This window comes from Thamnophis sirtalis, unplaced genomic scaffold (genome assembly GCF_051295495.1).
Source record: "Thamnophis sirtalis isolate CommonGarterSnake01/CBP01778 unplaced genomic scaffold, rThaSir2_p1.2 scaffold_8, whole genome shotgun sequence".
Lineage (NCBI taxonomy): Eukaryota > Metazoa > Chordata > Lepidosauria > Squamata > Natricidae > Thamnophis > Thamnophis sirtalis.
The window spans coordinates 6,759,397-6,772,028 of record NW_028261388.1 but is presented as its reverse complement, the minus strand read 5'-3'; the positions used below and the strand labels follow the sequence as shown (position 1 = coordinate 6,772,028).

At 48.3% G+C, this 12,632-nt stretch overlaps 1 protein-coding gene across 1 annotated transcript in view; it reads right to left on the bottom strand.

Moving 5' to 3' along the window:
- ANKRD42 (ankyrin repeat domain 42) overlaps positions 1 to 12,632 on the bottom strand; it is a 39,030-nt gene that overhangs the window by 1,751 nt on the left and 24,647 nt on the right. The gene's annotated exons all lie outside the window — the stretch shown is intronic.

The following is a 12,632-nucleotide window of genomic DNA, read 5'->3' as shown; positions in this document are numbered from 1 at the left end:
TAGGCATGAAAGTCAGTTGAGTGACCCTGGGCCAAGCACCAGGTGACTGTGAGTTCTAGCTCTGCCTTAGGCATGAAAGTCAGTTGAGTGACCCTGAGCCAAGCACCAGGTGACTGTGAGTTTTAGCTCTGCCTTAGGCATGAAAGTCAGTTGAGTGACCCTGAGCCAAGCACCAGGTGACTGTGAGTTCTAGCTCTGCCTTAGGCATGAAAGTCAGTTGAGTGACCCTGGGCCAATCACCAGGTGACTGTGAGTTCAAGCCCTGCCTTAGGCACGAAAGTCAGTTGAGTGACCCTGGGCCAAGCACCAGGTGACTGTGAGTTCTAGCCCTGCCTTAGGCACGAAAGTCAGTCGAGTGACCCTGGGCCAAGCACCAGGTGACTGTGAGTTTTAGCTCTGCCTTAGGCATGAAGGTCAGTTGAGTGACCCTGGGCCAAGCACCAGGTGACTGTGAGTTCTAGCCCTGCCTTAGGCACGAAAGTCAGTCGAGTGACCCTGGGCCAAGCACCAGGTGACTGTGAGTTCTAGCTCTGCCTTAGGCATGAAAGTCAGTTGAGTGACCCTGGGCCAATCACCAGGTGACTGTGAGTTCAAGCCCTGCCTTAGGCACGAAAGTCAGTTGAGTGACCCTGGGCCAAGCACCAGGTGACTGTGAGTTCTAGCCCTGCCTTAGGCATGAAAGTCAGTTGAGTGACCCTGAGCCAAGCACCAGGTGACTGTGAGTTTTAGCTCTGCCTTAGGCATGAAGGTCAGTTGAGGGACCCTGGGCCAAGCACCAGGTGACTGTGAGTTCTAGCCCTGCCTTAGGCACGAAAGTCAGTTGAGTGACCCTGGGCCAAGCACCAGGTGACTGTGAGTTCAAGCCCTGCCTTAGGCACGAAAGTCAGTTGAGTGACCCTGGGCCAAGCACCAGGTGACTGTGAGTTCTAGCCCTGCCTTAGGCACGAAAGTCAGTCGAGTGACCCTGGGCCAAGCACAGGTGACCGTGAGTTCTAGCCCTGCTTTAGCCATGAAAGTCAGTTGAGTGACCCTGGGCCAAGCACCAGGTGACCGTGAGTTCTAGCCCTGCCTTAGGCATGAAAGTCAGTTGAGTGACCCTGCACCAAGCACCAGGTGACTGTGAGTTCTAGCTGTGCCTTAGGCATGAACGTCAGTTGAGTGACCCTGCGCCAAGCACCAGGTGACTGTGAGTTCTAGCCCTGCCTTAGGCATGAAAGTCAGTTGAGTGACCCTGGGCCAAGCACCAGGTGACTGTGAGTTCTAGCTCTGCCTTAGGCATGAAAGTCAGTTGAGTGACCCTGAGCCAAGCACCAGGTGACTGTGAGTTTTAGCTCTGCCTTAGGCATGAAAGTCAGTTGAGTGACCCTGAGCCAAGCACCAGGTGACTGTGAGTTCTAGCTCTGCCTTAGGCATGAAAGTCAGTTGAGTGACCCTGGGCCAATCACCAGGTGACTGTGAGTTCTAGCTCTGCCTTAGGCATGAAAGTCAGTTGAGTGACCCTGGGCCAAGCACCAGGTGACTGTGAGTTCTAGCCCTGCCTTAGGCATGAAAGTCAGTTGAGTGACCCTGGGCCAATCACCAGGTGACTGTGAGTTCTAGTCCTGCCTTAGGCATGAAAGTCAGTTGAGGGACCCTGGGCCAAGCACCAGGTGACTGTGAGTTCGAGCCCTGCCTTAGGCATGAAAGTCAGTTGAGTGACCCTGGGCCAAGCACCAGGTGACCGTGACTTCTAGTCCTGCCTTAGGCAGGAAAGTCAGTTGAGTGACCCTGGGCCAATCACCAGGTGACTGTGAGTTCTAGCTCTTCCAGGCACGAAAGTCAGTTGAGTGACCCTGGGCCAAGCACCAGGTGACTGTGAGTTCTAGCCCTGCCTTAGGTACGAAAGTCAGTTGAGTGACCCTGGGCCAAGCACCAGGTGACTGTGAGTTTTAGCCCTGCTTTAGCCATGAAAGTCAGTTAAGTGACCGTGGGCCAAGCACCAGGTGACCGTGAATTCTAGCCCTGCCTTAGGCACGAAAGTCAGTTGAGGGACCCTGGGCCAAGCACCAGGTGACTGTGAGTTCTAGCCCTGCCTTAGGCACGAAAGTCAGTTGAGTGACCCTGGGCCAAGCACCAGGTGACTGTGAGTTCTAGCCCTGCCTTAGGCATGATTTAAGCCCTGGAATCAGAGAAAGAAATTTGGATTGGCTCTACCCTAATTCATAATAAGGAGAGAAGGGAAAACACAGTCAGGCTTTCGAGACCAATATTAGCCCCTTGGGGTAGGCCAAATGAAAGCAAAGACTCCACAGATTTGTCTGCAATTCTACTTTATTGATCGGTGGAGTCTATAGTAACAGAATCTTTCCCGTTTAACTCAGTTTAATGGGGGGGGGGGGGGATTGCTCTCTGTTTTAGTCGACCGGCAGAGGGCAGCAGAGTAATAATTTTTCAGAAGCGAATTATTTCTCTTATGAAGGAAGAGTAATCATTCTGATATTGATAACCATCCAAAAAACTTTAACTCTTTAACTTTAACTCTTTAACTTTAAGTCAAAGCATCGTGAATACAACACCAGTGAATTTCTCAGCCGCTTGCAAAAAATACTTACCTTTAATTCACCTGTAAGGGGGATTTTGAAATTCAAGGGATGTGATGGAGTCGTGGCTGTGTTAGATTTTTATCCAGCTTTTATTGCTTTATAAATAACTCAAGGTAGAGAACATACATAATATTCTTTCTTCCTCCTGTTTTTCCTCACAACGACCCTCTCAGGTGGGTTGGGCTGAGAGAGAAGGATTAGCCCAAAGCCACCCAGCTGACTTTCATGTCGAAGGTGGAACTAGAACTCCCCATCTCCTGGAGATTGGCCCGAAATCACCCAGCTGACTTTCATGCTTAGGGAAGGACTAGAACTCACCGTCTCCTGGTGATTGGCTCAAAATAACGCAACCAGCTTGCATGTCTAGGGCAGGACTAGAACTCACCGTCTCCTGGTGATTGGCACAAAATAACACAACCAGTTTGCATGTCTAGGGCAGGACTAGAACTCACCGTCTCCTGGTGATTGGCTCAAAATAACACAACCAGCTTGCATGTCTAGGGCAGGACTAGAACTCACCGTCTCCTGGTGATTGGCTCAAAATAATACAACCAGCTTGCATGTCTAGGGCAGGACTAGAACTCACCGTCTCCTGGTGATTTGCTCAAAATAACACAACCAGCTTGCATGTCTAGGGCAGGACTAGAACTCACCGTCTCCTGGTGATTGGCTCAAAATAATACAACCAGCTTGCATGTCTAGGGCAGGACTAGAACTCACCGTCTCCTGGTGATTGGCTCAAAATAATACAACCAGCTTGCATGTCTAGGGCAGGACTAGAACTCACCGTCTCCTGGTGATTGGCTCAAAATAATACAACCAGCTTGCATGTCTAGGGCAGGACTAGAACTCACCGTCTCCTGGTGATTGGCTCAAAATAATACAACCAGCTTGCATGTCTAGGGCAGGACTAGAACTCACCGTCTCCTGGTGATTGGCACAAAATAATACAACCAGCTTGCATGTCTAGGGCAGGACTAGAACTCACCGTCTCCTGGTGATTTGCTCAAAATAATACAACCAGCTTGCATGTCTAGGGAAGGACTAGAACTCACCATCTCCTGGTGATTGGCACAAAATAATACAACCAGCTTGCATGTCTAGGGCAGGACTAGAACTCACCGTCTCCTGGTGATTGGCACAAAATAATACAACCAGCTTGCATGTCTAGGGCAGGACTAGAACTCACCGTCTCCTGGTGATTGGCACAAAATAATACAACCAGCTTGCATGTCTAGGGCAGGACTAGAACTCACCGTCTCCTGGTGATTGGCTCAAAATAATACAACCAGCTTGCATGTCTAGGGCAGGACTAGAACTCACCGTCTCCTGGTGATTGGCTCAAAATAATACAACCAGCTTGCATGTCTAGGGAAGGACTAGAACTCACCGTCTCCTGGTGATTGGCAAAAAATAACACAACCAGCTTGCATGTCTAGGGCAGGACTAGAACTCACCGTCTCCTGGTGATTGGCACAAAATAATACAACCAGCTTGCATGTCTAGGGAAGGACTAGAACTCACCATCTCCTGGTGATTGGCTCAAAATAATACAACCAGCTTGCATGTCTAGGGCAGGACTAGAACTCACCATCTCCTGGTGATTGGCAAAAAATAACACAACCAGCTTGCATGTCTAGGGCAGGACTAGAACTCACCGTCTCCTGGTGATTGGCACAAAATAACACAACCAGCTTGCATGTCTAGGGAAGGACTAGAACTCACCGTCTCCTGGTGATTGGCTCAAAATAATACAACCAGCTTGCATGTCTAGGGCAGGACTAGAACTCACCATCTCCTGGTGATTGGCACAAAATAACACAACCAGCTTGCATGTCTAGGGAAGGACTAGAACTCACCGTCTCCTGGTGATTGGCACAAAATAACGTAACCAGCTTGCATGTCTAGGGCAGGACTAGAACTCACCGTCTCCTGGTGATTTGCTCAAAATAACACAACCAGCTTGCATGTCTAGGGCAGGACTAGAACTCACCATCTCCTGGTGATTGGCACAAAATAACACAACCAGCTTGCATGTCTAGGGCAGGACTAGAACTCACCGTCTCCTGGTGATTGGCTCAAAATAATACAACCAGCTTGCATGTCTAGGGCAGGACTAGAACTCACCGTCTCCTGGTGATTGGCTCAAAATAATACAACCAGCTTGCATGTCTAGGGCAGGACTAGAACTCACCGTCTCCTGGTGATTGGCTCAAAATAACACAACCAGCTTGCATGTCTAGGGCAGGACTAGAACTCACCGTCTCCTGGTGATTTGCTCAAAATAATACAACCAGCTTGCATGTCTAGGGCAGGACTAGAACTCACCGTCTCCTGGTGATTGGCTCAAAATAATACAACCAGCTTGCATGTCTAGGGCAGGACTAGAACTCACCGTCTCCTGGTGATTGGCTCAAAATAATACAACCAGCTTGCATGTCTGGAGAAGGACTAGAACTCACCATCTCCTGGTGATTGGCTCAAAATAATACAACCAGCTTGCATGTCTGGAGAAGGACTAGAACTCACCGTCTCCTGGTGATTGGCTCAAAATAATACAACCAGCTGGCATGTCTGGAGAAGGACTAGAACTCACCATCTCCTGGTGATTGGCTCAAAATAATACAACCAGCTTGCATGTCTAGGGCAGGACTAGAACTCACCGTCTCCTGGTGATTTGCTCAAAATAATACAACCAGCTTGCATGTCTAGGGCAGGACTAGAACTCACCGTCTCCTGGTGATTTGCTCAAAATAATACAACCAGCTTGCATGTCTAGGGAAGGACTAGAACTCACCGTCTCCTGGTGATTGGCACAAAATAATACAACCAGCTTGCATGTCTAGGGCAGGACTAGAACTCACCGTCTCCTGGTGATTGGCACAAAATAATACAACCAGCTTGCATGTCTAGGGCAGGACTAGAACTCACCGTCTCCTGGTGATTGGCACAAAATAATACAACCAGCTTGCATGTCTAGGGCAGGACTAGAACTCACCGTCTCCTGGTGATTGGCTCAAAATAATACAACCAGCTTGCATGTCTAGGGCAGGACTAGAACTCACCGTCTCCTGGTGATTGGCAAAAAATAACACAACCAGCTTGCATGTCTAGGGCAGGACTAGAACTCACCGTCTCCTGGTGATTGGCTCAAAATAATACAACCAGCTTGCATGTCTAGGGAAGGACTAGAACTCACCGTCTCCTGGTGATTGGCAAAAAATAACACAACCAGCTTGCATGTCTAGGGCAGGACTAGAACTCACCGTCTCCTGGTGATTGGCACAAAATAATACAACCAGCTTGCATGTCTAGGGAAGGACTAGAACTCACCATCTCCTGGTGATTGGCACAAAATAACACAACCAGCTTGCATGTCTAGGGAAGGACTAGAACTCACCGTCTCCTGGTGATTGGCTCAAAATAATACAACCAGCTTGCATGTCTAGGGCAGGACTAGAACTCACCATCTCCTGGTGATTGGCACAAAATAACACAACCAGCTTGCATGTCTAGGGAAGGACTAGAACTCACCGTCTCCTGGTGATTGGCACAAAATAACGTAACCAGCTTGCATGTCTAGGGCAGGACTAGAACTCACCGTCTCCTGGTGATTTGCTCAAAATAACACAACCAGCTTGCATGTCTAGGGCAGGACTAGAACTCACCATCTCCTGGTGATTGGCACAAAATAACACAACCAGCTTGCATGTCTAGGTCAGGACTAGAACTCACCGTCTCCTGGTGATTGGCTCAAAATAATACAACCAGCTTGCATGTCTAGGGCAGGACTAGAACTCACCGTCTCCTGGTGATTGGCTCAAAATAATACAACCAGCTTGCATGTCTAGGGCAGGACTAGAACTCACCGTCTCCTGGTGATTGGCTCAAAATAATACAACCAGCTTGCATGTCTACGGCAGGACTAGAACTCACCGTCTCCTGGTGATTGGCTCAAAATAACACAACCAGCTTGCATGTCTAGGGCAGGACTAGAACTCACCATCTCCTGGTGATTGGCTCAAAATAATACAACCAGCTTGCATGTCTAGGGCAGGACTAGAACTCACCGTCTCCTGGTGATTGGCTCAAAATAACACAACCAGCTTGCATGTCTAGGGCAGGACTAGAACTCACCGTCTCCTGGTGATTGGCTCAAAATAACACAACCAGCTTGCATGTCTAGGGCAGGACTAGAACTCACCGTCTCCTGGTGATTGGCACAAAATAACACAACCAGCTTGCATGTCTAGGGAAGGACTAGAACTCACCGTCTCCTGGTGATTGGCTCAAAATAATACAACCAGCTTGCATGTCTAGGGCAGGACTAGAACTCACCATCTCCTGGTGATTGGCACAAAATAACACAACCAGCTTGCATGTCTAGGGAAGGACTAGAACTCACCGTCTCCTGGTGATTGGCACAAAATAACGTAACCAGCTTGCATGTCTAGGGCAGGACTAGAACTCACCGTCTCCTGGTGATTTGCTCAAAATAACACAACCAGCTTGCATGTCTAGGGCAGGACTAGAACTCACCATCTCCTGGTGATTGGCACAAAATAACACAACCAGCTTGCATGTCTAGGTCAGGACTAGAACTCACCGTCTCCTGGTGATTGGCTCAAAATAATACAACCAGCTTGCATGTCTAGGGCAGGACTAGAACTCACCGTCTCCTGGTGATTGGCTCAAAATAATACAACCAGCTTGCATGTCTAGGGCAGGACTAGAACTCACCGTCTCCTGGTGATTGGCTCAAAATAATACAACCAGCTTGCATGTCTACGGCAGGACTAGAACTCACCGTCTCCTGGTGATTGGCTCAAAATAACACAACCAGCTTGCATGTCTAGGGCAGGACTAGAACTCACCATCTCCTGGTGATTGGCTCAAAATAATACAACCAGCTTGCATGTCTAGGGCAGGACTAGAACTCACCGTCTCCTGGTGATTGGCTCAAAATAACACAACCAGCTTGCATGTCTAGGGCAGGACTAGAACTCACCGTCTCCTGGTGATTGGCTCAAAATAACACAACCAGCTTGCATGTCTAGGGCAGGACTAGAACTCACCGTCTCCTGGTGATTTGCTCAAAATAATACAACCAGCTGGCATGTCTGGAGAAGGACTAGAACTCACCGTCTCCTGGTGATTTGCTCAAAATAATACAACCAGCTTGCATGTCTAGGGCAGGACTAGAACTCACCGTCTCCTGGTGATTTGCTCAAAATAATACAACCAGCTTGCATGTCTAGGGCAGGACTAGAACTCACCGTCTCCTGGTGATTTGCTCAAAATAATACAACCAGCTTGCATGTCTAGGGCAGGACTAGAACTCACCGTCTCCTGGTGATTGGCTCAAAATAATACAACCAGCTGGCATGTCTGGAGAAGGACTAGAACTCACCATCTCCTGGTGATTGGCTCAAAATAATACAACCAGCTTGCATGTCTAGGGCAGGACTAGAACTCACCGTCTCCTGGTGATTTGCTCAAAATAATACAACCAGCTTGCATGTCTAGGGCAGGACTAGAACTCACCGTCTCCTGGTGATTTGCTCAAAATAATACAACCAGCTGGCATGTCTGGAGAAGGACTAGAACTCACCGTCTCCTGGTGATTTGCTCAAAATAATACAACCAGCTTGCATGTCTAGGGCAGGACTAGAACTCACCGTCTCCTGGTGATTTGCTCAAAATAATACAACCAGCTTGCATGTCTAGGGCAGGACTAGAACTCACCGTCTCCTGGTGATTTGCTCAAAATAATACAACCAGCTTGCATGTCTAGGGCAGGACTAGAACTCACCGTCTCCTGGTGATTGGCTCAAAATAATACAACCAGCTTGCATGTCTGGAGAAGGACTAGAACTCACCATCTCCTGGTGATTGGCTCAAAATAATACAACCAGCTTGCATGTCTGGAGAAGGACTAGAACTCACCGTCTCCTGGTGATTGGCTCAAAATAATACAACCAGCTGGCATGTCTGGAGAAGGACTAGAACTCACCATCTCCTGGTGATTGGCTCAAAATAATACAACCAGCTTGCATGTCTAGGGCAGGACTAGAACTCACCGTCTCCTGGTGATTTGCTCAAAATAATACAACCAGCTTGCATGTCTAGGGCAGGACTAGAACTCACCGTCTCCTGGTGATTTGCTCAAAATAATACAACCAGCTTGCATGTCTAGGGCAGGACTAGAACTCACCGTCTCCTGGTGATTGGCTCAAAATAATACAACCAGCTTGCATGTCTAGGGCAGGACTAGAACTCACCGTCTCCTGGTGATTGGCACAAAATAACACAACCAGCTTGCATGTCTAGGGCAGGACTAGAACTCACCGTCTCCTGGTGATTGGCACAAAATAACACAACCAGCTTGCATGTCTAGGGCAGGACTAGAACTCACCGTCTCGTGGTGATTGGCACAAAATAACACAACCAGCTTGCATATCTAGGGCAGGACTAGAACTCACCATCTCCTGGTGATTGGCACAAAATAACGTAACCAGCTTGCATATCTAGGGCAGGACTAGAACTCACCGTCTCCTGGTGATTGGCACAAAATAACGTAACCAGCTTGCATGTCTAGGGCAGGACTAGAACTCACCGTCTCCTGGTGATTGGCAAAAAATAACACAACCAGCTTGCATGTCTAGGGCAGGACTAGAACTCACCGTCTCCTGGTGATTGGCTCAAAATAACACAACCAGCTTGCACGTCTAGGGCAGGACTAGAACTCACCGTCTCCTGGTGATTGGCTCAAAATAACACAACCAGCTTGCATATCTAGGACAAGACTAGAACTCACTGTCTCCTGGTGATTGGCTCAAAATAACGCAACCAGCTTGCATGTCTAGGCCAGAACTAGAACTCACCGTCTCCTGGTGATTGGCTCAAAATAATACAACCAGCTTTCATGTCTAGAGCAGGACTAGAACTCACTGTCTCCTGGTGATTGGCTCAAAATAACACAACCAGCTTGCATATCTAGGGCAGGACTAGAACTCACCGTCTCCTGGTGATTTGCTCAAAATAACACAACCAGCTTGCATGTCTAGGGCAGGACTAGAACTCACCGTCTCCTGGTGATTGGCTCAAAATAACACAACCAGCTTGCATATCTAGGACAGAACTAGAACTCACCGTCTCCTGGTGATTTGCTCAAAATAATACAACCAGCTTGCATGTCTAGGGCAGGACTAGAACTCACCGTCTCCTGGTGATTGGCTCAAAATAACACAACCAGCTTGCATATCTAGGACAGAACTAGAACTCACCATCTCCTGGTGATTGGCTCAAAATAACACAACCAGCTTGCATGTCTAGGACAGAACTAGAACTCACTGTCTCCTGGTGATTGGCTCAAAATAACACAACCAGCTTGCATGTCTAGGGCAGGACTAGAACTCACCGTCTCCTGGTGATTGGCTCAAAATAACACAACCAGCTTGCATATCTAGGACAGAACTAGAACTCACTGTCTCCTGGTGATTGGATCAAAATAACACAACCAGCTTGCATGTCTAGGGCAGGACTAGAACTCACCGTCTCCTGGTGATTGGCTCAAAATAACACAACCAGCTTGCATGTCTAGGGCAGGACTAGAACTCACCGTCTCCTGGTGATTGGCTCAAAATAACACAACCAGCTTGCATGTCTAGGGCAGGACTAGAACTCACCGTCTCCTGGTGATTGGCTCAAAATAACACAACCAGCTTGCATGTCTAGGGCAGGACTAGAACTCACCGTCTCCTGGTGATTGGCTCAAAATAACACAACCAGCTTGCATGTCTAGGGCAGGACTAGAACTCACCGTCTCCTGGTGATTGGCTCAAAATAACACAACCAGCTTGCATATCTAGGACAGAACTAGAACTCACCATCTCCTGGTGATTGGCTCAAAATAACACAACCAGCTTGCATGTCTAGGGCAGGACTAGAACTCACCGTCTCCTGGTGATTGGATCAAAATAACACAACCAGCTTGCATGTCTAGGACAGAACTAGAACTCACCGTCTCCTGGTGATTGGCTCAAAATAACACAACCAGCTTGCATGTCTAGGGCAGGACTAGAACTCACCGTCTCCTGGTGATTGGCTCAAAATAACACAACCAGCTTGCATATCTAGGGCAGGACTAGAACTCACCGTCTCCTGGTGATTGGCTCAAAATAACACAACCAGCTTGCATATCTAGGACAGAACTAGAACTCACTGTCTCCTGGTGATTGGATCAAAATAACACAACCAGCTTGCATGTCTAGGGCAGGACTAGAACTCACCGTCTCCTGGTGATTGGCACAAAATAACACAACCAGCTTGCATGTCTAGGGCAGGACTAGAACTCACCGTCTCCTGGTGATTGGCTCAAAATAACACAACCAGCTTGCATGTCTAGGGCAGGACTAGAACTCACCGTCTCCTGGTGATTGGCTCAAAATAACACAACCAGCTTGCATGTCTAGGGCAGGACTAGAACTCACCGTCTCCTGGTGATTGGCTCAAAATAACACAACCAGCTTGCATGTCTAGGGCAGGACTAGAACTCACCGTCTCCTGGTGATTGGATCAAAATAACACAACCAGCTTGCATGTCTAGGGCAGGACTAGAACTCACCGTCTCCTGGTGATTGGCTCAAAATAACACAACCAGCTTGCATGTCTAGGGCAGGACTAGAACTCACCGTCTCCTGGTGATTGGATCAAAATAACACAACCAGCTTGCATGTCTAGGGCAGGACTAGAACTCACCGTCTCCTAGTGATTGGCTCAAAATAACACAACCAGCTTGCATGTCTAGGGCAGGACTAGAACTCACTGTCTCCTGGTGATTGGCACAAAATAACACAACCAGCTTGCATGTCTAGGGCAGGACTAGAACTCACTGTCTCCTGGTGATTGGCTCAAAATAACACAACCAGCTTGCATGTCTAGGGCAGGACTAGAACTCACCGTCTCCTGGTGATTGGCTCAAAATAACACAACCAGCTTGCATGTCTAGGGCAGGACTAGAACTCACCGTCTCCTGGTGATTGGCTCAAAATAACACAACCAGCTTGCATGTCTAGGGCAGGACTAGAACTCACCGTCTCCTGGTGATTGGATCAAAATAACACAACCAGCTTGCATGTCTAGGGCAGGACTAGAACTCACCGTCTCCTGGTGTTTGGCTCAAAATAACACAACCAGCTTGCATGTCTAGGGCAGGACTAGAACTCACTGTCTCCTGGTGATTGGCTCAAAATAACACAACCAGCTTGCATGTCTAGGGCAGGACTAGAACTCACCGTCTCCTGGTGATTGGATCAAAATAACACAACCAGCTTGCATGTCTAGGGCAGGACTAGAACTCACCGTCTCCTGGTGATTGGATCAAAATAACACAACCAGCTTGCATGTCTAGGGCAGGACTAGAACTCACCGTCTCCTGGTGATTGGATCAAAATAACACAACCAGCTTGCATGTCTAGGGCAGGACTAGAACTCACTGTCTCCTGGTGATTGGCTCAAAATAACACAACCAGCTTGCATGTCTAGGGCAGGACTAGAACTCACCGTCTCCTGGTGATTGGATCAAAATAACACAACCAGCTTGCATGTCTAGGGCAGGACTAGAACTCACCGTCTCCTGGTGTTTGGCTCAAAATAACACAACCAGCTTGCATGTCTAGGGCAGGACTAGAACTCACCGTCTCCTGGTGATTGGCTCAAAATAACGCAACCAGCTTGCATGTCTAGGGCAGGACTAGAACTCACCGTCTCCTGGTGATTGGCTCAAAATAACACAACCAGCTTGCATGTCTAGGGCAGGACTAGAACTCAGCGTCTCCTGGTGATTGGCTCAAAATAACACAACCAGCTTGCATGTCTAGGGCAGGACTAGAACTCACCATCTCCTGGTGATTGGCTCAAAATAACACAACCAGCTTGCATATCTAGGACAGAACTAGAACTCACCGTCTCCTGGTGATTGGCTCAAAATAACACAACCAGCTTGCATGTCTAGGGCAGGACTAGAACTCACTGTCTCCTGGTGATTGG